Raw genomic sequence first — 27,066 nt, forward strand, 5'->3', positions numbered from 1 at the left:
TACAGAGCAATCCAGTGCCGTGGAAAGTCTTCTGCTCATTTCTTGAGGCAGTCAGTCCCTGCCTAGCCCATGTCTCCGTACCAGCACAAAGACAAGCAGCGTGGTCTTTTTGAAGAGGCAGCTCTCACAATAATAGGAGTGGCTCAAGTTGCGCTCAACGCGCAATCCCACATTACGGTGCAGGGAAAACCATTGTCTCCTGGGGCCATCAAAAGTGAACTTGGACACTGAAATTAGTGCATCAGCAGGGGGAAGTGGGATTTGGTAATGTATTTTATTTTATTTTATTTTATTTTATTTTATTTTATTTTATTTTATTTTATTTTATTTTATTTTATTTTATTTTATTTTATTTTTATTTTGTTAACAGCAGATTCAAGAGTCTAAATTTCTTGAAGGTGTTATTCCAGCAAACCAGCCAGGTGGAAGAGCTTAAACACTGGCCTCTGCATGTCATATGAACTCATCCTATGTGCTGTACACACTGCACTATATGTGGACTGGCCTTTTCCTGTATGGTTCAGGCTAGACTTGAAACCTCTGTGCTGTGATATCATAAAGAATTTTGTGGGTTTTAGCATGAAGTGAGGAAGAAACTCCAAATGTCTCTAATACAGCTCTTCTCTGCACTACATTTATCTCCCTTCTAACCATTTGGACATTAAGACAAACTGAGCTAACAGGCAGGCATCCTGGTTATATTATTCCATTTCCACATCTCTGATGAATTTGAAACATTACAGTTTTCTTTGCGTGCCCTTCCTCTGTCATGCATTCTGGCTCATCTCAGCCTTTCAGAGTGGCATATCAAATTTTTATTTATGTGTCTTTATGCATTCAATAGTCAGACCAACCCATCTCTCTCTAGACTGTTTTTCCATTCCAAAACCTGTACTGCATACATTTCAGTTGCAATTTTGGTCTAATCCTTGATGAGATATGAAATGTTTCCTGACATCAAGCATCCTAATGAAAATTTTGAAAAGCAGCACCTACCATTTTATCCTTAATCTACCCATGACAGACTTGTCTATCAAAGAGCTGATCTCTCTAACTCAGGTAGTTTGCCTTTTACCAGATTTTTTTCTACGGCTAAAGATACATATTGTCCCTCACTTTTCATCCCTTTTTGTTAATACAAGTGTAAACTCTATGCTTCTCTGTCTCTTCATATAGAAAAGGGAAATGGCATATATTCAAAGGAAGTGGATGAAAATCAGTTTCTAGAAATGTAGATTTAGACTCTTCTACTCACCCTTACTGATCACTGGTAGTGACCACTCTCTACCAGTGAAGACTGGAGACAGATGTCTTTGAGAGTGCCCCTCTTTCAGGGTTTAAATGTACAGCTCTTGCATGCATCCCTGTCATGCAAAGTAGTAGGAAGCTGCTCCCCATGGTCCCAAGAGGACTCACTGCTGACTAAGTTGTTTGTGCCTATGCCCTCTATGTCAGGTGTTTTTCTTCTGCTCATCGTGTTTGGAGTCTACCAAAAGCTTCACTGTCTTCTCCTCTGGTCCTGTTGTGCTATATGCCAGTCTTATACAGATATGTGTCACTTGATGTGCACATTTTGTAACGTCTCAGTGCATGTGGTCTTAATCCATCTTGCTGTAATATGTTCCATGAGTTATATGTACATCACATGCAAAAGGAAACAGTTTCAAATCACCCTTCTGTCCCTAGCACACTCAACAAAATTCTACGGAAATAATACAGGAGGCTTGCTTGGTCCTCTTTCAGTTTACTAGAAATTTTGGCTGATTAAAACTAGAAAAATAAACACTTTAAGAATTAGTTCAGGTTTGCATGTTCCAGTTCAGGCAGACAACTGTACCTCCATGACAGCAAAATCAATGCTGACACAGCCATACATGGACAACATTTACAGAAATGTAAAAAGAAAGGTTTCTGGCCTAAGATTCCAGCCTAATTGAGCCAAACGCAATAAACATGATAATTATTTCTTCTCACAGTGAAGTGAACAATTCAATTTGGAAGGAAAGATGTGCCATTGCTATTCCCCAGTCCTGCTGTTATTTTATTTTATATGCACTATTCCTGCTCGTCACAGAGATTTTCTGCATTTAGTTAGGGAGTACCTTTGCCAGAGAGTTCAATTTATGGCCTAAACTGGGGTTAATGTGGCTTCTGAGGGCTTGTCTACATGGGGCTGTTAAAGTGCTATAATGGAAGCTGTTAATTTCCATCACGAAGCCTTTCTGGACCCTGTGGAATGGGCGCAGACCGGTCGCTCACTGGAGCTTGAGCGCGCCCTGGCCTGACAGCTGTGCGGCTGTGCGGGTGCCGTGCTCTTCCCAGGCTCGGTGAGGGAGCTGGCTGTGTCAACCCACACTTGGCACTCCCAGGCAAGAGACTGTCATCTTCAGGGAGAGCTGGCAGGCCAGCCCTGCCGCATGGACAGCACTCTCTGCCACCCCTCCACAGCCATTAGAGCCTGCCGACTCCAGCCTGGAGAGCGCACCTGCCTCGCTGCATCCCTGCTCCCCAGACAGACCAGCCCAACACACATCAGCCTCAGTGCAGAGTCGCTGGGGAGGCCCCAGGACATCTGCCATCCCACACCCTTTGCAGATTCTGCTTTTGAGCGATTACAACTCTTGCAAAAGCAAACGGACCCAGTGTGTGCATCTCATGTGGGTGGTGTCAGCTCTGTCTGCCCAGCTGTCTGCGAAGGAAGCACCAACCTGGGGATTGTGTTGGTGCACTGTGTTCCTCAAAACTGCAATGCAGAAATGCTCCAATCTGATAAGATCATGGAATAGTTCAGCTATTTCCTCTTTTCTGCTTAGCACCAAACTGTGTGACATCCAAATTTCTTGCAACATTACTTATCAGGTTAAAGGAAGCAGAAGGTGATAAAAGACTTTTTCCCCACAGGAAATGTAGTGTTATCTGTTAAAATCTGTGCAAGATTTGCTTACTTTGATGTCATGGCCTTTGTTTCTCGCTTCAGAGCAATGGCTATGCCCATAGGGGTCTGAAAAAGTGGTAACTTAGGTGGTTTGTATCAAGGACAATGGTACCACTCAGCTGCTGTCCCCTGACCTCCCACGTACAGGGCAGCCTGGCATGCACTGCTGCAAGGGGAGTATGCTCAACAGGCTACATGCTTTGTGGGTGCTCTGAGGGAAAAAAACAGAATAAACAGTGGTGAAAAAAAGCAGATGCACAAATGTTTATCACCTCAGCACACAGTGGCCTGTTGCAAAAGCTCGGTGCTTTCTCAAGCTCAGAGATGGACTCATCTCGTGCACATCTCCAGGTGGCAGAGAGCACAAGCAGGGCTTTAGCACTGACCAAAAACCTTGGTGCATCATAGACAAGCCAGACATAACTGAGAATACTACAGCTTCTTCTATGGGTGGGTAGATATCCTGAACTTCACTTCCCCCAAGCACAGCACAAACCTTAGGTGCATTAAGAACCATCACTGCAGGTGGAAACGTGTTCTGCAGCTCATTTCACTATGCAGAAATACCTGCACACACCACCTTTTTTTGTTCTGTTGGGTTCTTAACTACACTAATGAAATATTAATTTTTATATCAAATAAAAGTTAGCTTGTAGGTGAGAATGCTGCTCACATTTGTGCTGTACCAAGGCTGAATGAAAGAATGTAGGGGAATAATTAGTGATTAATACTCAACCATCTCCTAGATTTTGAGGTAGACTGGTGTCTATTGTGGAAGGAAATTACTAAATTAGCTGCTGGTGTAGCAAGGTAGTTAAATAAACCAGGCCAGGAAAATTGCAGTGTCTCTAAAGGAAGGTTAATAGCTGGCCTGGAAAGCAGGCACTAAAGGAGAATAATTGTGTGCATACAGATGAAAAAGAGAAAAAATAGACTTGGAATTTTGTCTTAGAAACCTTCTTCTATCTCTGCACCAAAATATCTGTGCCCCCACTCTGATCCAACTGGCACAGAAAATTCCATAAAAAGCACAATAAATACCTCCCCAAAAGACCAATGATCATATCCATGAAACCCTTGCCTTTTGTATTTTAGAGGCAAGGCACAGGAGAAAGCTTCACTTTAAAGAGCTGAAGCCTGAGTAGAAGTAGAGAACTCGTGTTAAAAACTGCATAGAGGTTATACATATGAAGATTGGTTAAAAGCCTGAAAATAAGAGGGTATATAACCCCTTGTCTAATTTTGCTGGGGACTTAGAGTGTGTATAAACACTTCACTGACAGGCCATCCCATCTGGGTCAGGGTGAAGCCTTTTATTCCTCCTCCCAGAGTCCCTCTTGGCTGTGGCCCAGCACAGGGCTGTTGTCAGCACACTTGCCCTCAGCTCCAAAAGTCTTCAGCAAAACTTAAGCCATCATTGCCATGGACCTCAGGTAAAAGAGAGAAGAAGGAAATAAGTTTTGTTAATATTCTTCCCCAAAACCAGAGGCCATGGAGTCTGAGTGCCTGCTGCACACATAAACAGTCCAGCTTCAGTGGTGCAGCTGCATCAGACTAATTCTCATTCCTGGATTCCCCCCTGCTGGAACCAGGACATACCTCCCTCCTCCAAGGTGGAAAAAACTTTGACTGTGCTAACTTGGTTTAGTTTACTCATTCCCTTTTATTTCACCCAAACTTTGGCAGAGGAGATTTGGGTGTGAGGCATGTATTTATAGTGTAGCTTTTATGTATTTCAAGTGTAGCTTTTATGAATTTCTTTGTATTTTTGCCATTGGGATACATTGAAAAGAAATGCAGCATTCAGCATCACAGATGTTTTCTGCTTTACCTTTTCTTTCTCCTTGCTCTGATGTCCAAGGAAGTCCACAGGCTTTGAGGGAAATGCATTTCATATGTCAGAAGGAAAGATAGGATGTGAACTCAATTTCATCGGCTCAGTTTTGTTGTGAGCTGATACTGCGCTTGTAGCAAGAAGTCTCTCTGTATGGGCTGAGTTTTCATCAAATCTTGTGAATGATTTTTTGTTGGTATTCTCATCCCAGACAAACCATACTGCAATCTATCACAATTCACTGAATGCTTCACGTACTTGCCAGGCTGCTTCACAGTTTTGCCATGCTTAGAGGTGCTGATGAAAACATATTTTCTGTCTGTTTGCTATTACAGCAATTGCACTTATTAAGCTGCACCTTTTTCACAGTTAGTATGGAAGAAGGCAAAGAAAAAATCCTCCCTTCAATCACTGGCACCTCAGCTGTTTTGACTGCAGCAGTTGAATCCAAGGGATTTTGCATTTGAAAATGTGAGTAAAAGTTGTGTTTGGCAGAAAGGGGCACAGCCATTTTGAGACATGTGAGATCCATTCCCTTTTAGCCACAATTTCACAATCTGTGGATGCTCCAATTTTCAAACATGCCTGTTACAGTTAGCTCAGATCCCAAGTTCTCTGGTGTATATAATTCCTGAGAAAGCAGTTCTTCTGGCAGATTAAGGGAACAGTTTGCTTTTGCCTGAGGCCATTAACATTTTAATAAAATGGTCGTCAAATGTGATAACAATTTATCTTTAGGGGACTTTATCTATTATTAACCTTATTAAGTAACAAGTTTATTTTTGCTGACATGTAGATTTTCCAGTCTTCACCAAGACTGATTCTGTTTCTTTCTTTTAATTTCATTTCCATTATGTTGTGTTCCATTGCTAAAAGTATGTTTTGTGAGTCTGTTTGGCTTGCTTTTGCACTGATTTTTCAATGCTTTCCATCTTCTCTCAGTTAGGAAAAATTTTTGATCTCATTAGAAAACTATCAGTCATTTCCATACAGGTAAAATTCCAGTTTTTCACATCCTGATTTCTCAGACACTGGATTATCTAAAAATTATTTCTGTCCCTTAAAATCAAATTCAGAGAACTAAAATTTGTCTAACAGAAGCTATAATTATCCAAGGTTTCAGATGTCTGCCAAGATTACCAGGGTTACCATTATTCAGTGTAATTAATGCTTTCACCAATTTAGAAGACTGTACAAACATCGTGGCTTCATGCTACTAGACAATGAGCACTTTCTATGAGATGATAAATGTCTTTGCCTCCTGCAGATTCATCAGTATTTTGCAGGATCCATGATGGTCACATATAGAAAAGGCTGAAACAGTTACGAAAAAAACAGCTTTCAGCCCCAATTCTCCAATGTGCCCAGTGAATAGAAACCACAGTCTACTACTAGAAGTAAACACAGTAAGTATTTTTTAATGTTTTTTTATAAGTTTCCCAACAATTTAAATAAGAGTTCACTTCATCCCTTCTTTCTAGATAGCCTCACATATTCATGCTATTACTGAGCTTGAAATGGAATGCTCTGGAAATTTTACAAGACAAGTACAAATATATGTTGTGGGCACAAAATGACTTGCTAAACTTCAAGGTGTTTACCTCCACACCCTTTACATTATTTCTATCTTAATTGACAACTACTCTTTCCAAACCCAGCGAACAGGGAAAAATGGAGTGCAATTGTGCAGGGCTTGTTGTCAGTGAGTGTACTCCCGTCCACCTGATTTACAGGTGAATGCACTGCAATATCTGCTGCATGACAGATTTGGCTCTCCTGGGTGGAAGTCTGCACTCTCCAGAGTAGGTCTCTCTGCTCAGTCACGAAGCCTACAGTGTTAACCAAGCAGACCCTCTGCTACAACTCAAAAAGAAGGTAAAAATCACCAGTTTGTGAACAAAATCCGCTCTCCTACAATATCTTAACTTTTTGTAACCTGTCTAATAATAGTCCATGAATCAACAACAGTGGAATGAACAAAAACATTGAACAGGTTCCTCCCTAGATTATAAATAGAGATGAGTTTGAAAAGATTTATGGAGGATTTTGGGCTTAAAAAATTCACAGTAATAATGATTTGTTATTAAAAAGTCATAAACTGTGACAAATACACAGGAAGCTCATTCAAACACATTCCTTTCAAATCACTCTGTATGAATCACTGACTTTGCAGAAGATGGCCTCTTGAGTCAGTAATAAAAGGCTGAAGACTGGGATGGCATGCCTAAATCTACCACAAAATATGTTTCTGGCATTAGTTAAAAATTGCTCTGTGGGCTTCCTCATCAATCAGTGTTGGGTGAACCAAGCCTCTGCCAACACTTTTATAAGAATATTAGTTCATTCGTGTCATTAAAGCCTGATCTAAAAAAAAAGATCTCTGAATGAAAAGCATTTATAACAGTTCTAAAAATCCAAATTAAAAGCTCAAGTCTTTTTCTCTGAAAAGATTCCTGAAATTGTTTAGGTGTGAACATATGCCTGTACCCTCTCAGTCTCAGGAGACAAGTCATAGGTCAGATCCATATCATCCATGAACTATGAAGGAAGTCTATGAGCAAGCCCCATGGGCTATCGAAACTGCCTATTTCAGTTCTACCATAAAATTACCAAAAATGAAGAGTCTTCAGGGTCCTCTGTAAGAGGACAATTTAGCAGACAGTCCTTCTCTTGGCAGCACTGTTCCCTAGGAAAGTCCTCAAATGGAAGCTGTTGAGACTTGAGTGCTTGGCCTGCCTCAGGAGAGCGATGAGCGGAAGACCTCCCTGCCAACACTCTTCCAGACAAAATAGCTAATTGATATTATTTGCTCTTTAAAATTCAGTACTAGTGAAGCTGCCCTCACCACCGTGAGCAAGCAGAACAACCTACATCTACTTGATTTCCTGCTTTTTTTGCCCATTGAAAAACAAAAGCAGTTTGCCCTGGTGCTGTACAACAAGTGGCTGAGAGACAGCAACCATCCATTTCCATGCAGCGTACAAGTTTGATTGTGTTTGGCTAATTATCTCATTAACCTGTACCTCAAGATCCGATTACTGTAGTGGTGGGTGACTGAATAAAAGCAGCAGCAGTGGGCCTGGAGTGTGGGATCTTTGCATACCTTCTCTGGGGTGTTTATATCTGCCTGAGCCAAGACATCTTTAAGCAAATCAGCAAAATTTAGATTTTTATTATGATCATCAACAAATAGCACCTCTCTCTCTTTCTCTCTCTCCCTTCCCCCTCAAGTTGTCCCCCCCTCCCTTTATTTTTTTAGTGACAATTTTGCTAAGGTTGAATCACTAAAATAACAAAGGCTTGAGTTCAAAAGCAGTCACAACTTGTGTGCAAGCACAAACTGAATGGTTTTGTGGCAGAGTCCATTTGTCAATAAAATTTGTCAAAATAATGTTGATTCTACTTATATAGTAGATGTTGATCTCATCACTCACACAGAGTTACAAGAGGTAAAATACTATGAAACTACCTGGTCTTTATTTTCACCCTAAGCTCTAGAAGATTGTGAAACAGAATACAGGTGCAAAATGCATGTGCGTAAAGTTCCAGTGATATAAGAGATTCATAAACCTAACCAGTGCTCAAACCAAGCAGGTAACAAAAGGTTGACGTGAGACAAAGGAACTGTCTGTGAAATCAATGGTAAGGAACAATTTTTTTTAATAACACTAGAAATTATGTAGACATAAAAGAAGAAAAAAGAAGTTATACTAATTAGAATCTTTAAACTGTTTTGAGAGGGAAAGGTTCATGAACAATCAATATTACCTATAGGAACTTTTAAATCAGAAAAGAGAGGGGCTGGTGGAAAAGTACACTTGAGATGAGCTTGAAGAAAGGGTTTATGATCTTTCAGAAAATATTTTCAATGCCTGACTAAAGAAAATTTTGAGATAAGGAATCCTGTTTCTCCAGGTAACATTCTCTATTGCAAAGAATATTTATGTGGTCTATTCAGTTAGAGACAGAGATTATCACTAACAAAAAACTTCACAAGTGATTCTGGTAATTATAGCCTGGTTATTCAAAATTTGGTGGAGTTTTTTTTATTTGGCAGTCAGCCTGTAGAGATCAAATCATCCACCTTGTCCTATTCTTAACAGCAGAGAATGAAACCCAGACAGAAAAGAAGGCTTCTCCATGAGATATAGTTTGTCTCTTTAAAATGGGAAATATCTTAATTTTTGCCTAAATAGGGATGAGCAAGGACTCGAAATCTACATGCCAGCAAGCAGCTCTTTTAATTAGACTTCTCTTCTGACTATCCTTCTGCATTAGTTTCCAGAAAACTTAGCAGACAGTGTTTTTCATTACTGGTACTCTCCCCATCTGTCCTTGTGTATAGGATATTTGTGCAGGAAAAGAATTTGCGAGGCTGAAGCCAGAGAGGAGACTGCTTGGAGATCATTATATCGCCAATTGTGGACAAAGGAGAGGTGTAAGTCCCTTCTATAGGGTGAGAGTTATCTGCTGGTTGCTCAGTGACAGTTTGATTGACTGATTTTATTTCTCTTCTGGTAATGTTTGGTGTAAGTTCTGGGCAGTGTTTCTAATATCACATAGTCACAGGTTGGTGATTTTTACCCCTGAGTTTCATTTCTTGTGCCTAGAGGCCACAATCTAGGCCTGTGTTAAATTAAAAAACGGCTGAGAAACAGGATTTGCAAATGAAACCTCCCCTCTTCTACTTTGTATCTGGATGCTTTTGTTGGGATGCACACAGTGTGGGGTTTTTTTTTGTTATCAGCTGCAGTGATTACAGCAACTGCATAGTCCACCATGCCTGTCTGCCAGGGGCTTTCTGCGAACACAGGTGTCATATTTCCCACTCTCGCCCTCACTTTCTGTCCCTTGCTCATCACTGCTCAAGATGTCAGTGATAACCCTGAATTTTTCAGAGTCTGCCACCTTCCCCCTCCAGCCTTTGAGATAAGTGCAGCTGAGTAGCTCTTGCTGTCAGTCCCTGGAGCTATCAGGCTCAGAGACAGTGCTTCCTTAGGCAAGGGCTTTTGTCTGGAAGCCCTCCCTTTGATATGCCTATTGATGCACATCTTCCATGAGCTTCAGAGGGCGATTTAAGGGAAGTTTCTATGGTTTATATTTCCATAATTCTGCAGGGGCTTCAGTTGTTTGGTTTTTATTTTATCAAAATGTAAAGCAAACAAAAGGGGGACAATTTTAACCATGGCCATTGCACGTGATGAGTTTTGCACTTTATTATTTTTATGTGAAATGTTCATATTCAACTAATTGCTCTGTCAACAGGCACTCCAAGTTTTTGAATAAGAATGCAACAGTATATCCAGGTTCAAGAGTTATTATTTGGAAGTTAAAAGGTTGTTCCATTGCACAGCGTACCAGGGCATGTCACATCATACTGTATGACATCATTTGACCTAACCACATAGAAGCTGAGTGGCATTATCCATGAGCCAGCACAAAAGAATTATATGAGATATTCTGGTCAATGCTGGACTCACTAGTCCCATAAGTATTAAAATAAGTATATGATAGACAGTAGGCTAGCGATTTTGCCTATTGCTACACACTTATTGCTTTAAAACCAACTCTATAGAGTTTGCCATGTCATTCTTCCTTTATCACTAGTGAAAGAAAACCTGATATAATTTGTAACACACAAGCTATTCCTAGGCAGGAAAAAGGAAAAATCTTTTTGTTCATTAAATTATTTCTGACACTATCATGAAATTTTCTGATCTGGGTAATCCAGAAGGGGGTGTGGTCTTTGGAACATGTAATTGACACAGTTTTGCTGAATTTCAGTTTAAGCTTTATCATTATGTATTTTCTACTGGGGCCAAAACAAGTCTTTAATTTTTTTTTCCAGTTTAATATTTCTTTCTGATGCTAGCCATACAATAGCACTTCCATGAAACAGTTCATATGAAAGTCATAGAAACAATAAAAGAGCCCAGACATATCACCTACAATGGGATGAGCCCTGCTTAACCTGGAAACATTGATCTCAGCTAAGTGAAGATCTCTGTTGTGAAGCACCAAATTCTTCCAGGGTGTCAGCATGCTACACAGCACCCAGGTGCTGACAACCTTTACCATGTGTGCTTCCACACCTAGGTTCCCTCTGCTCTTTGCTAGACTCATGGAAAGTGATGCAGAAACAAGCTGGGGGAATACAGGAAGACACACACCTTCCTTGGATAGAAACTCTTCCCTAGAAAATGTGTTGAAGTGTTTAGGAACCATAGACATACTATTATTGCAGGATTTGATACTGAACTGCATAAGCAGACACCAGTACAGCAGCTTCAGATAATTTTCCAGTGAGCAGTGTAGGCAACAGATCTGCTGGACATCTTCGTGTTTTCATCCATTTGGACCTGGGCCATTTGGTTCAGGTAGCCTTGTTAAGAAGGGATTTGCAGGTCTTTGTGGTGTTACAGCCCTGCCAAACTGGAAGCTATAGACAAGGTCAGTGTCTAGGACTCTCTTGTATTAAATGAGCAAGTAAGCTTATATGCATTGCAGATTCCCTGCCCGTGAGATCTCTTGTCTGAAGCAATCTGCTGAAAGGTGATAGGGTTGAAGTGTAGGCTAGACAACATGCATATGGCAGAGGGTTTGTAATATTCTAAGTAGCATTCACTGTGTTTTCCTGGGTCAACATACAAAGGGTGTTGGTAAATCAATAGTTTAATCCAAGTGTGACAAGACAATTTATCAAATCTCTTAAAAAATTGCTTCTCTGTGAGACAAAGCAGCATTGCTGGCAGAAGCTGTTTTACACCACATGGCATAACACAGTTATAGCCAGTGAGAGGTGCCTACAACCTCGCCTTTCTGTGCTGAGAGGAGGACGAGCTGGGCCACCCTACTGTTTGTGCTTGGGAAACACTATTAGGCACACAGTGACATCTTGCATTATAACATTATAACACAGAAGGGGTGGAAACAATGGCTGTGTGTTCAGCCTTAATTACATGGGGGAATTTGTTTTGCTTTCGGTTGAAGAACAGGAGCAATTGCTCCCTGGGCATTATAGAGACGCAACTCACAGATCTGAAAGACTTCATCTCTTTCAAAGGCATTGTAGGGATGCTGCTGCAAGAAAAGGCAAGGATATCGCTGTGTTACTGTGACACCTACATCAGGGAATAAAAGAATGGGGCACTTGCATTTCGCCATTTGATAGCTTTGTGTGAACCAAGAGCAGGATTCACAAAGCCTGGGTTCCTCCAGTTCAGTCCCGAGCTCTGTATTCAGACATTAAATTCCCTCAGCTTCTGAAATCAAAGGGAACAATAGGTACATGCACAAATTAGCAAGTGTATGTGATCACGATCGTACGGCCTGCAGGTTTGAAAGATCCAGGCTGAGACTTTGTAGGCATACATCTCCACATATCAAATAGAGGTGCCCTTCTAAATTCCCAGATTCAAAACTGTGCTCAGAGCCCCATCAGGATACGTATATTAAACATAAAAATTCTTTGACCTAAGGTCTGAATAAAGCAAACTAAATTAAAGCCAAAGGAAAAGAACAGTAGGGGAAAAAAGCCCCTATCTTTTTCAAAAATATGTATAGTCAGATAGAAGTCAAAGCTTTTATTCTGAAAAAAGCCTATGTATTATTTTAAAAGAATTCTTGAAAACAGTTTTGTGTGTATCAAAAAGGGGTTATACCTTGTCCTCATATAGAATATTCTTATTATAAAATAGCTGTTATAAACATAGAACACCGAGAAAAGTTTTTTGTAAGGCCATTAGGCTACTTTAAACCCACGTATAATTGCTCACAGGATAAGAGCTTCTATTCATATTACTCAAATACCTTGCCACAGCTGGAGACAGTTGAAAAGAGTACAGTGTGCCACAAGACTGAGTGAATGAGCTCTAACCTTTCCTCACTAAAGCAAAGTAAAAGATACCAAGCTTGTTTTACTCTGTGGATAATGAACACAGTTCAATCTCTCATTCAGTTACCTTCCTCATAGTCCAGGCTATGTGTCATTGTGCAAAAGCTGTTTTTTTAGTATTTTTAGTATTTTATTTATTTTTTTTTTTACTTTTTCCCTCAGAGAGAATTATGGATGAGAAGGCAAGAATTCCATCTAGGAAAATGCCTTGTTCTTGGCTCCTCCTGGATCAGCGTTTTAGCAGCAAAAACTATAGCAGTTTCAGCATCCTTTACTGTGATCAGCTGGTGTCAATGCACTTTCTCTGAACACACTCCACTTAAATATCTGTGTCTGTGCTGTGAAGCAGGTATGACCCACCACATGCCTCAGAAGTGGTCACCAACCTTTTGGAGGGTATCACAGCTCTTTTCCTGGTTATGCCCCGAATTTCCTTCCAAAGGAAAGCAGGGTGAGTGAATGGAGGCCAAGCAGCACAGTGTCCCAGAGCATCCCTGCAAACACTGCAGACAGAGCACATGCACCTGTAGCTCCTCTTTACCACAGTTACTATCTAAAGTTTTGTAGCTGGTTAAAACCTAACAACACAGTACATAAAAGTTCATAATGATGAGTCAGTACAAAGCCATTAGGAAAAAAATCCAGGATGCAAGAAGACAATGCCTTAATTTTTATTTTTAATTGCCTTAATTTTTTTCACTGAAACGGAAATACCCAAGTAGCCAGTTGTGATCAGCATGATTCTATACAGGTCAGGGAAATGGCATCAGAGTCTTAGTCTTGAAAAGGTTATTTAGGGCTTTGAAAATAGATGTTTCTTGATGCATGTTAAGTTTTTCCTAGACGTGCAAGGAAGTAGCCTTCTATTCATTCTGCAATCAAATTCTAGTTGGAAATAAATTTCTTTTCCCCGTTGTTTCCTAAACTGCAAAATTCAGCTTGGAGCAGAGGTCAGCTGATGATCACTTTCATGCTTTTACATATTTCCTCCAGAAAAACAATTCAGTATTCATGAATATTCACACAGCACTGTAGAACAGCATGCAGGAATTGTGTTTTTCTGATATCAAGAGGAGAAATATAATCAGTACTTTATTTTGTACATGTTACATATCTACCACATTAAAAAAACAATCATTCCCCAACAACCTTCCCTCAGAGATACTTCCATTAGGAAAACACTATATAGGCAATTTCTGATTTATTTTTTTTTAGTGAACCTAGATATCTGTGTTCGACGATACTGCATTTAGTGTTCATTGTCCTTGGGGAAGTGAAAAAAGAACCCAAATTGAAAGCAACAAGAAATGAAAATACTTACTTTTTGTAATTCCTGTTGCATTCAAATATTATGGAGCAAGTGTTCAAATAGGCAGCTATCAGATTTTCATCCCAGTGGTGAAAATGGAAACAAAAAAAAAGACAGGAGGAAATCAGAAAAAATAAATGGAAAGATGGCGTGAACAGGGAAAAGGTAGATGAGAGAAGGAAAAATTGTGACAACAGGGGAACATCTGTGAAATGACATGTGGAATTTTACATGCTGACCTCAGAGAGGAGCAAGTCCCGAGATGCTTCCTGGGTTACAATTCTTCTCCACCTCCCTGCTACCACAGTCACCTGATAACATGGTGAGTGGAAGAGTTGATACCTGTCATTTTTATTGAGTAGTTTTCCAACTCAGTTTGTATGCAGCTGCTTCAAAGAACAAAGAACAAAGCCTCTGTGAAAGACAACACTGCAGAAGGGTAGACAGGACTTTTTGAGGACCTAATTTTATTTACTTTAATTCTCCATTTTTTAGCAATATCTTTCACCACATGAGTAAAGTTTCTTAGGAAGCCTAAAAGTTTTACACACAGCTGAAAATGCTACTGAATAGCTGATGGAAACAGCCCCAGTCACCTAAAGAGATCTTGCTCTTGACTAGGAGGTTGTTGGAGAGGAAACCACCAAGGTAAACCATTCTGTTATTTCACCCTGAGCAACCTGATCAGTGGGGGGCATCCCATGCCAGGGAGATTGCATCTTTAAGGTCTTTTCCAACCTAAACCATAAAATTATGCTTCTATGATGTCTCCTAAGATAAAGGGCTGCACTTTCAGAGTGGTAGAACAAATGCTATGCTCTGCCAGTAATGACACTTTCAAGACTGTGTGAAACAGCAGAGAGGAGAATGGGAAACCAAACTAATACTAATCTGTTTCCCTCTAACAACTATGGAGCAGTAGCTCTTTTTTAAAGGAATAAAATAATTTCTGGAAGTATTTTTCTCTCATAAGGTTGCAGTAACCATAGGTAGAAATTCAGTGATTTTTTTCACTATGTTTGTTAAGCAGGACAGATTCCTTTCCTTTCCCTGCATCCAAAATAGGATGCATAGCTTCAGTTCCCATGTCTTCCTTCTCTAGAAGCAGTTACTCTATTTAATCATGGGATGTGCTAGAAGCCAAGGTCATCAGCAGTGAAAACCTGTGTCTTTGCACTCCCCCATGTGTGTCCCTCCGGCTCCTGCAGCTTCGTTTCCTGGCAGCAGCTGCTCCTGCTCTTCATGCTGCTTTTAAAAGCAGTAAGGAATGGGAAAATGAAGGTAACATGAGTGAACAGCAGCAGCACAATCTTGCAAATGAGCCGCCACAACATGTCTGGCTATCACGTTCTGTGCAGCTCCATGTTTGATACACATCTAACAAATAAACTGGCAAAAATCTAAAATACCTACGAACTCCCACTGCTATGTCAAATTCATTTGAAATGAGCAAAACTTATTGGAAGGGTGCACAGACAGGTAAACAAATGGAACATGATGCTATACCTTCTGTACAAACACACATAAACCCAGTGTTATTGTGGAGCTGTTGAAAGGTGCTGTCTTGGTTTAACAAGTTTGGCTGGGCAGCCCCAAGTCCAGCTTTCCACACACTTCAGTGTGACAGCTTGACCCATGCCAACATTTCCTTTAGAGGCATCTCAGCATCCTGCACAGTTCTTGTCCTTCCAGCTCACCCGAGGAAAGGGAGCACAAGACATGGCAGGTTTTTCTCCAGGAGGCTACAGCTTCTCCACCCTCCAAATTAACCTCATCCCAGACTCTCCAGATGGACTGAGGGCAATCTGAAGTGGTGCTGACCTGAAATTTGCAGTTTCTACAAGTAATGATTTGCCCCTCTCTGCTAGACATAGCTCATGCTTCACCTCTGAGGCTTGGAGGGGTTAGAGATCAGGCTCCTGAATAAGATAGGACCTAACTCTGGACTTTCCTCAGCACAAACAGTGTAGTCTGCTGAATTTCCAGGTTCTCTACACAAACTCCTCCAGGCTTCCATATAAGTGCTCCTCTAAAGATACTTTTGCTTAGGCTGTGCAATACATAACACACACAAGAGTCAGTGGGGAGAAAAGGCTATCTCCATGAGAGCTAAATCTACTCTGCCAAGTTCCTTAAAGTTATGGCTTAATATCCTGAAGAGTATCAAGATGGTGGCTTGGTAACACTTAGGATAAAGCAGGACCTATACCTTTCATTGTGCAGCACTTCCAGCTTAAACCAAACTGCCTTTTAGTGGCACATTGCCTCCCAAGACCCTGTGCCTCCAGGGATGCCCTTCAGCACTGTGGGAATTTTAGCTCAAACAGAAAACTAGTCCCTTCTAGGAAAAGTGGGAGCATAATGCTCTCCATCTTCAGCTTCACCACACCGTGGTCAGAAAACATGTTTTTCTGTGGTTTGGTTCTGTTTAATCTATCGCTCAGTTTGTTTCACGGCTTCTTGATGATCTAAAAAATGCCACAAAAGCATTTTTCTGAGAAAATTCTTTTGGACTTTTAATTCCAAAAAAACACGCAAATCCTCCCCCCTCCCCCCCACCCTTTTTCTTTCCCCCTCAATTTTCAACAATCACTAATATCAGATTTTTTATTTTGTGGGTAATAAATTCCTGTTTTTTTCCTGAAACTCTAACTACCTGTAACATTTTCTTTCAATCTTCCCATCTAATTACCTTTCTGTAATTAAATACAACATTTTTCCCACATGAATTATCACTAGGACCTAATCCCAGATCCCCAAATCCCATAGTAAATATCTGTTCTGTACAAGCTGACACAACAGTAGTCAATTCATTGAGCACAGACTCATCTTTTCCACGAAGGCATTTAGCATCTTTGCTAAAACTGTCTCACTAGCAATTTCAGCTAATAAGAAAATGAAGTTAGTGCAATGCTCCTGAAAATAAATTCTGCAGAAGACATCCCTCTGCTTTAATAGAAATTGAATGCAGTCCATTTCTCTTTCCCCATGTCCCAAACAACACATCAAAACAACGTTTAGCAAGTGAGCTACATTTCACAACACCCTTGCATCAGAGGTGAACTTGGCAGCATAAATGCACGAGAAAAGTTGGTTGTTTGGGCTTTGGGTTTTTTTTTTTTTCTGTGCAGCCTGTTTTCTCCCATTACTTTAGAATTGCCCAAGATTACTCCATTTTCTCACTTGTGTCTCCAGCGGCTTTTAACCCTCTACATTGCCTAAGTGTCAACACCAGCAACCTTTTCCCCTGCCCCTTGAATTCAGGTTCCCCAGAAGTGCTGGGGAGCACTGCTGTTATTTCCTGGCATATCCTACCTAAGTTTGACTCAAATACCATGAAATCACAGGTGGGAGAGAGGGAGACAGGTGCTTTAAAAAACAGTCATTCCAAGTTCTCTTTAACCAAGCAAGGGGGAAAGAGCTGAGGACATCATTCAGAGAAAGTCATCTATATGGTTATTTCCCCCCATTTTTCAGTTTTCTTAATGGTTTCAAAGCTATTATTTTCTCAAGTGCAGTGGCGGTTAAATAGTATATGGAAAATGTTATTCAACTTGACATTTTCTCTCCAAGTAGTGTGGGCTCTATAAGATGGGTCCTTCTAAGTTTCTCCTGTGTTCTTTGGTAGGAATAACTGCAGGCCAGTTTGAATGTTTGGTACAGCTCATGGACATACATCTCAGAAAATTTGGCCCATAAAATTCTTTCTCAGATTTCTCAGCTTCTCTGCCCAAGAATATTAGAAATGTGACACTTGAAATCTGTTTTCCCAAAACATTTGGTCTGGTCAAGCGCCTTCACACAATGTATGTAGCAGGCAGATGCAATGGGGACACAAACATGGATGAGACAAATGCTTACCCATTCAGCAGAGGACATGTGCATCTTTTCTTGTTTACTGCTGCTAGACAACTCCATACACTGCTGGTAATCACTGTATCTGGGGTTTTTGGGTTTTTTGGGTGCTTATATCTTACCCAGTAGCTTTGTTCATGCAAATAAAATTATTCTTAACAGTTTGGAAAACTTCCTTTGCTTTAACTTGGAAAGGCTGAATTCAGTTTCCAAGAACCTCAGTGGGAAGTGAATTAAGCTGTGTGACAAAATCCTTTACCTCTTACCATGCTGCCACTGCAGAAGGTGCTGAATTTCCTATTACTGATTGGTTAATTTATCCTTTTGTGATTGTACCAAAAAATCTTACATTTCTTCCCATATGTTGGGTTTTAATGAGCTTCTGCAACCAAATAGAGCCAGACCTTCTGCTCCTTCTATGGTCTCTAGCCATTTCAGAGCCCCAAAGCTTCAGCCTCCACAGGAGTTGTCCTGCACCAAAGTCAAGGAGATTTGCAGTATTTCTCACTAATTTTTTCACATACTCCTTCTCTAGAGTGTTTATTTTTCCTTATGACTGTCTTGCCTTTCCAAATAATAGCTCTGGGAAGGTAGGACTGCAGACGGGGACAGCCATATCCTCTTACAGCCCAAGGGGGAACAGGGGGGACAAGGACTTTACCTGTAAAGTTTTTGTATGAAATCTAAAAAATAAGTGGTGTATTTACCTTAGCTAGCATCCATTTTCAGTTTGATAAATAGGTACAGTTATCCCCAGGACATCAGGTTAGTAGGCATAACTTAAAAAGAAATAGAAATATGCTATTTCTTCCTTCATAAAGAGCTCTGCCAGTCTTTGTTTTCCTGTCTTTCTTTGCTTCTCTTCAAACCCATGAGTTTGATGTCTTTGAAGATCTTTTTAAAAACAGTCTTCTATTTCGAAAAAACATGTCAAATAGGGAAGGAGGCTCCCCAAAAATAGAGCACTGTTTCTACAGAAATAACTCTGATTGATTAATTCTACATAAATCACCAAATAAAAATTATTTAAGATAATTAGAATGCCAAGGGATGGCAGCTCATCTGCTGAATTTAATAATTACATTTAAGGGCCCCCATGTTCATTGGAAAGATAATCTTCACATGCTACGTGGTGGTGTTCCATAAGACATCCAAGTCAAATGTGCTTTTGTTTGTTACTCTTTTCAGAACATGGTGGTTAATTTAATTCTTGTTTGATACGTGCTGAAGTACCTGAAGTGCCTTCAGGCACTCCAAAGATTTCTACCCTCTGATAATAAGACATGAGAGAAAGCATCATGATATTTATAAATTGTGAAACTAATCACACCCAGACTTTGCTACTGAATGAATTCTGATATAGTTACTCTGGATTTATGCCTCTATAGGTTAAAAAAGAAAACCATAACTTTCAGACAAGCTTGCCATCAAAAATGGCAACATTGCTTTGAGCAGAGCAGATAGAATCTGTATTTTGGATTTTCTCTGTTTTACAACACCTTTAAAGAATAGCATGTAACCACAGGCAGCTGTAGAACTAGTCTTACAAACTATGCCAAAATAATTAAAAGAAAAAAAAAAAATGCACATGTTCACAAGTTGTGTTATTTGCCCACCACTGGAGAAAGGATTTTTAAAGCAAGCCCTCTATAATGTTTTGAATGTTCAAATACAAGTCTGAAACAGAAACTGCCAGCACTCACCATGCCTCAAAATAAAGTGAAAATTTTCCATTCAAATCAGAAATAAAAATAAACAAATAGGAAAGACATTTTTCTTCTCTGTTTCTGTAAATTAATTTTAGAGATGGGCGCAAACCATAAAACTCAGATTCGGATATAAACCTGGGATCATATGGCTCAACATGGAGCCAGACCACCACCATTGCTGTCAAAAAGTAATAACTGATTAGTTAGCAAAGTTCCCTATCTCACAGTATATCTCCTGATACACTACATCATCTTATATCCTGTGTTGATGCATCACAGATCTAACACCTTAGGACCCTGTGACAAGTATAATAATTTTTATTTTTTTTTAAACAAGTACATAGCTGGGATAAAAATTTTCACTAAAAGGTTTGAGCCTCATTTATGGAATCTCACGCAAATCCATTTCACTTAGTGAAAGACAAATTCTACTTAAAAAATCCAGGAAGAAAGGATATTTAAATACAGTGACTCACCAAAAATATGATCCCAGTCTTTATGTTGATGAGTTCCTGACAATTCCAGTTTAGTCTGGTACTAAAAACAGAAGCAGACAAATATTTTAATACATGAGCTTTTACAGAATGTATGCATACTGGACAAAAAGGACAACATGAAATGGATATAGCAATATTTTTCATTTTAGGAAAAAAGTTTATTAAAGACTATCATTCAGCTAATCTAATGTGTTGCCAATATTTGTTATTTGATACCAAGGAAATAAAGAGACTCGATAAAGCAACTTGGATGATGACAAGTAATAGGGAGCTAGGTCCTAGACACCCACATTGCCTCCTTAATCATAACAGTTCCTACATTGTTTAAAATATAAATCACACAAAGTGGTCAAATACAGCTTTAATTCTCAGTCTAATGATTACATTGGTCAATTTCCAAGACCACAGCTAAAGGCCATGAGAACTTTTTAAATATTTTCCCAGCCATATACATATTGTCCTGAGAATAAAAAAAAAAAAAAGGCAGCAAGAAACCAAGAAAGAAAAAAGCAGAAACCATATAGAAAACACAATTGTGAAATAAAACCTTCAACAGGGGGTTATTTCTCTGCAAGTGAGCTTCGAAATTACAAGGAGACATGAAGATTTTGATCCAGCAGCCCACTGAATTTTCATGATCATTTTGGAAGGTGGAAGGGACCACATATAGTACCTTGGACGTCCTTACAATGGGTTTGAGGAGTTTCAGGTTTCTTTCTTTCAATATTTTTTTCCCTCTTTTTCTTGTGAGAAACAGACTGTTCATAAAAAATTATTTCAAGAGCTTTCCCTTCACTGTCCTGTGCAGAGCTACAACAGAGTGCTATTAGCATCTGGTTCTGCATATGCCTAGAAGCTCATTCATTTCAAGCCACTTGCAGAATCAGGGCCTTGACATGTGATAATTTCCTAAAAAAATCTGATATGGATGGAGTTTTTTTCTCAGAATGTACTTGAAATTTCAAAATACTCCCAACTGCCTGCTAGTCTCCTCTCAGGAGACTAACCTTCTGAGGAATCTTTTCTCATAGTGTTCCGATAAAGAAACAGCCTGACAAATGCGTAGTATGATGAAAAGAAACCTGAAAGACATCAAAATAAAAATATGAATACAAATTTACAAGCTGTATTAGTCATAATTAACCAGTCAGGAGAAAAAGCAGCGTATAAAGGCCTGCTATGTAAAAAGTATTGAATATTTTAGCAATTCTTTAGGAAGGTACTGAACTTTCCTTGCAATTAATTATTCATCCATAAAACTTTCCTTATTTCCTCCTCAAATTACTGCAGAACTTTCTTCTCCTCAGTGAGATCAGGGGTGTAATGACATGCATGTATACAGTGCACAGACAAAAACACATACCCATAAAAAAAGCCGCATCAGATACCACCCCCAACTTTCCCCGGTTGTACATTTGATGCTTGCTGGTGCCATTAAGCAAACACAAAACAACAGCAAGCGCATTCTGTTGAAATGTTTAGCTAAATGGAACCAAAACAGTCACAGTTCACAATTTCATAAATACATTAATTAGAAGTGTCTCCAAATAGCATGTGATTTTGAATTATTAACATAAAACACTGCATTATAAATGACTGCAAATTGCATTCCTTAGTGCTCTCCATGCTTAATTTATTATGCTGTAGGAAAATTTGCAAATTACTTCACTGTTTTATATTTAATGGATAGTTTTATATGTATATTGTTTCATTAAGATAAAATTAAACCACTGTGTACGTATTATATGCCTTTCCAGTGACATAAATGTCACTGGAGACCCTCTGATTTTGTCAGAAGGGGAGCGTGCTTTCTGTCATCTCCTGGATTTCATAAAGTGGTGAAGAGAAGTTTGGAGTTTCTGCCCTTTCCATGCCCATCCATAATCCCTTCTTCCAGACAGCCTATTTCCAAAGTTTGCAGATGGCACTGCTGAAAAGTTCCCTGCATTTTGGAAGTATGGACGGGGGTGGTGGAGAAGCCAGGGCTGCTCCATGCTCTGAAGGCAAAGGAGTTTTTCCAGCAGTGGCCTCTGCTGCCAGGGCAATGGAGGTGCTGTGCCGCCTGTGCTTTGGGGGGGAAAGCGAAGGTGGCGAGCCAGGTGTTCCTCCTGCCCTGAAACCCACAAGCACAGACACCTCTGGAAAACCACTTCAGTCTCCCAGGAAGAAGAAAAAAGTGGCTGGCATGGGCTGACTTGCTACATAACCAAGGTTTTTATTGTCATATCTTCCTGCAGGTGGGAAAGGACGGAAACAAAACATATTAGGAAATCCTGGTGATGCTAGGTGGGGATATGTGCCTGGAGAAAAACTGGGGAGGGAAGGTGAAGGACACCGTGTATGAAAGGAAAATTCATTAACTATGTAAATACAAAGACATCCATCTTTGACAACTCCTTTGTATGCTGTCTGTTCTTAGCCATTTGTCTTCCCTATTTGTAAATTCCTCAGAAGAGGAACTGCCTCTAACCATGTGCTTGTTGAGTGCCTGTTACAATGGAGACTCGATTTCCCTGAAAACCTGAAATGCAAATAGACCGTAAATAATAGATATTATTTATGATACATAAATAAATAGCATTGGGCCATGAAGATGCATGCTAGATGTGTTTAAAAAGGTTGTTTCATTCCATGTTTTCACATCTTTCACATCCACATCTTTGGTGGATGTGATAGATATTTCTTTGAGCTCACTTTCAGGCCTTTTTAAAAGATAGCAAAGGTACTGGTTACCTGAGTGCATGGATTCTGTGTAGATTTCAGCGATGCTTTTGTTTAATAAAAATATAGCACAATAAAATACTGCAGTATGGGTAGGAGGTGGAGAGATGGCCTGTTCGGGAAAGCTATAAATTCTGCTGTAAGTTGAAATTGTATTAATGAAATTGAAGCTACAAGACGATGCATGCATGAGAGAGAGGGAGAGAGAGAGGGAGAGAGAGAGAGAGAGAGAGAGACAGCCCTCTGAGCTATTCTTTTCAAGTAATGAAGATGAGACTCTGTCAGAGATTGAGGTGTCAAAACTGGAAGTGCTGGAACAAATTCACAAATTAAAGAGCAACAAGTCACCATGACCAGATGGCATACATCTGAGAGCTCTGAAGGAACTTAAGAATTAAGTGGTTGAGCTGCTAACAGAAAAATATGCAGCCTTTCATTAAACTGCTACCATGCCAGAGGACAGGAGGTAACAAATACCTCGTCTCACGAAATCCGAAAGGTGTGTTCCTGCAAGCTTGATTAAAGCTGCAGATTGCTTTTCTCTTTTCATCATCCTGGCTTCAGAGTGAAGTTGGGCACATCCAACAAAAAGAGCTGCCCTCAGCCAATGGGAGCCCCTGGTGAAAGCCAGCAGAAGCATTTTGCTGACTCAGCATACAGGGCTGACCATTAACCTGGCTATGGCTAGGGGGCTCTTGCAAGGACTGACTTCAGTGATAATTAAAAACCAACTGCCCTAATTATCCCCTGCATTCTTAAACAGCATTTGGATTCCACAAGTCCCCCTCCCTGACAGTATTTTTAGGGTAGCTTCTTTCTAGGACACATTTATGAGTATGATGAGAGGAGAAAGCTATCATCTTACCTACCCAGGAACATCCTTCTGGTTTTATCTTCCACTTCCATTTCCTTATGATCCAGATAAAAAAGCTCCTTGGGGTAGCATTCAGAGGAGAAAGCATAGAGAGGAAAAATAATAGTTCAAGGTCTTCCTGTGCAGCATGTACCATGCATTTACATCATGGTGTAGATTTTAAGGTGTGTGTTTGGTCACCTAGTGCTGTAGAGCACAGCTGCTGTGCTGCTCCTCATGTGCAAACCTGCACAGAGCCCAGCTGATGCAAGGGAGGCCGTGCAGACCTGGCCCCACAGCCTCAGGTACCCCCCATGTGCACAGATCATCAGTGCAGGACATCAGCAGAGCACCCCTGCCCTCACCTGCCAGGTGTGCATGCAGACAGATCTCACCTCCCCAGAGGCAAGGCTGGGGGGTGCAGAGATCTCTGATCACATCTTCTGGGTGTTACAGAACAGACTTTGTGCATTATTATGCTCACATCAGATTGACTACAGTATATCTTCCTGCTAGGTGCTTAGGCTTTGACAGACAATTTCAAGATTTAGGAAAGTCATCTGTACTAGTGAAGGTCTCTACTAGTCACTGGTACTATTAAAAATATGTCTCTCTTCCAGAGGGAATGTACTTTATACTTGACCTTCATGCCCAGACACTTTTTGTGTTCTTAGGTTAACGAAGGCCCTCAGGAAACAAGTTATCTCTTTGAGGATTACAAATAGATTTCAAACTATCAAAACAAGAGCTGTGGGAGAACAGTTTAGCCATCCCCCAAAAAAACATGTTGAGATTTAAAAAAAAAACAAAAAAAAACAAACAGAAAGAAAAGAAGATAGGGTTCTTCTTCTGCAGCAGGACCTGCACCTTGTAAAAGCTTTCATGTGTGACAACTAGACTCTCCTACCATTTCAAAATATTCAGAACTGGAGAACTGTTATCTAGGATACACAGCAGAGGGGGAATATCTTCTTGAGAATAACCAGACATTTGGTGCTTCAGACACATATTTCCAACCTGTAAGAGTGAGACTTACATTGCTAGTTCTACTGAACACCCCAAGCTATTACTCAGGGCAAAAGAAGCTCTTTTTCTCGTTTGGATAAGAAGTTGAAAATGAAACAAGCACACGTGCAGGAGGTTTGGGTTCTTAAAAGTATTTTTTCCCCACAAATTAAACACTATGCAAGAGAAAACTTCTGGCCATGAGAACTCTTGCTTGTTCAGGGGCTTCCTAGCATCCTGAAATCACTTCTCTTGCATCAGAGGACAGCTGTAGAGCAGATGTTAAGCACCCCTGATTCAGATGCATGGGCTGGAAGCCAGCTCTTACCTTGCCAGTATTGTTCAGCCTGGCAGTCAGACTGGAGGGTCCAGTGCTTGAGGACTCCTCAATGAATGAGGAGCTTGAAGTGTGTGGGATTTTTTCTCTGAAGTGGGGGGGTCTAGAGAGAAAACCCTTTTCTCCCACAGATGCAACAGGGAAGTGTTGGTTACATCATCTGTACACTATAACAACTTTGGAATTATGATGATTTTTTAACCTTGGATCATTCCTAGCTAGAGTTGATGCACTGGCACAAAGAAGGAGGAAGACTGCTGCTGTCTTTTGACAACAGTTGAAAAACCCGCTTTCTTCTTCCAGTGCATATATACTCATATTTTAAAGGAAAACATAGGTGTTTGTTCAGGCAAAAAATTAATAACAATGAACAGTTTAAACTTTGATTTAATTTCTTGGTGTTCTTAAAATACACATCTGTTAGTGAGCAGCACTGGATGAGAAGAAGTCCAAATCTCTCTAGTAGCAGTTTGGGTGGGCTGGAGAAGACCATCATCTTTTTCCCTCTAGTGGACCTGCTGGAGAAGATGGTCTATTTATCTCAATATCTCGAAAGTCCTTACTTTTCTTCCGCTATTAACAAAGAGTCATTCCTCCCTCATCTTTACATCAGTTTCTATCTTCAGAAAGGCAAGTTTAAGCAGATGCATCAAAGTTCTCTGGGTGGTCAAAGCCACTCAGTCTTCTCCTGGAATGGACAATCCCAGGTTTTAGGTCATGATGGAAAGTCCCATCATGAGTGACTTTTGTATTTTCAAAATCTTTTGGAGGAACCGCAAACAGATGTTCTTGCAGAAATGTGGAAAACAGGATATGTGTGGGAGTCCTTGCTGGGACAAATGGTGGCAGTCCTGTGGATTAAGTAATGGCCATAGGCTTTAAACTCAGCAGAAGCCATTGGCTTAAAAATATCTAACCCTCCCAACTTATTCCCTGTGCATTCCTTTCATGGCAGTCACTTCCTTATCCTAAATCAGGCAGTAAATATGGGCAAATTCACAACTTGCTCTAGTGACTTTTAACCTAAAAATGCAAGCTGCTTTTATGTTTTATCACAAGTGAATTCCATGCATGACTATGAAAACACAAGTTTTCCCATGCTTGAATCAAATCAAGGCCTATGCCAACATTTTTGCAGTCCCTAGGCTGGAACAGTGCAACTTATTCTTGGTGAAGACATCACTGGAAAACTCCACTTGGTTCAGAAAATAGAGATCCTTTAAATACTCTGCAGTGGTCACTGGCTGCTTTCAAACAAACGTGTGGTGCTAACCAAGACTGACAGATCCCTCCATGTCAGGGACCCACTTCACAAAGAGCCAGACATTTTCTTTATGTCCCTTGCAGCCACTGAGCTCTCTGGGCTTCCTGCAGACCTTGATGCTCTCCCAGGAGACAGTCCCAGCGAGCTGCCATCTCTCTGTCTGCATCTGCTGGATGTTTCATAGTCACTTCCATCTCTATGCTCTTTTGGAATCTCCAGAAGCTCAATTTGATAAGCTTCGAGTTGGCCTGAAAAATGCAACTCTTTTTCAAATCTCAAATTGGCTTTTGGCAAAATTTACCTCAGGCTGTATTTTTTATGGCATCTTTACTGTTATCATTATTTTCTTCTGGTTGAAATGATAGGCAGGCAGGCACAATGTATGAAATGTATGAAACTCTTCAGAAAGCAGACAGATACTCAATGAAACTGAAATTATTTCTTTGTGAGCTAAAACAGGCTCAAATAACAGAATCAAGTTGACCTTGAGTGAAAACCAAGCATGGTTTCTTGGCTCACAAGCTTAAGCAGCTTCAGGACTTTTGTCTTTCCCTAACAGAGTTTGGACACAGAGACTGGTGAATGCAGAGTGTGGCCCCAAGCAGGCAGTATGAAAGCGGGTTTGGGAAAGCCAATGTAATCTGTGTGTTCTTACCACTGGGACAGCTCCTGCCTGCTGGAGTTAATGGAGGCAGCAGCTCTGGTATGGTGCCAGGCTTCTCCCCAACTCCCTATCCTTCTCAATCCAGCCAAAACTGCTCATCTGGAAATTTGGGGAATGATGAGATCAGCCTAAAGCACTTCTCCAGCCAGTGCAAGAGAATTCCACAGCGGATGGACCAGCTTGCTTCTG

The 27,066-nt window shown here is 40.3% G+C and overlaps 1 long non-coding RNA gene across 1 annotated transcript; it reads right to left on the bottom strand.

Annotated features, from left to right (window-relative positions):
* Positions 1 to 13,317: 13,317 nt before the first annotated feature.
* On the bottom strand, positions 13,318 to 20,075 carry LOC117245453. The gene is made up of 3 exons (XR_004500159.1): positions 20,013 to 20,075; positions 13,985 to 14,039; positions 13,318 to 13,723 (listed from the first exon to the last, which is right to left on the bottom strand). It is a non-coding gene; the product is annotated as an uncharacterized LOC117245453 (long non-coding RNA).
* Positions 20,076 to 27,066: the final 6,991 nt, after the last annotated feature.

The sequence above is a fragment of the Parus major genome, chromosome 2 (genome assembly GCF_001522545.3).
Source record: "Parus major isolate Abel chromosome 2, Parus_major1.1, whole genome shotgun sequence".
Classification (NCBI taxonomy): domain Eukaryota; kingdom Metazoa; phylum Chordata; class Aves; order Passeriformes; family Paridae; genus Parus; species Parus major.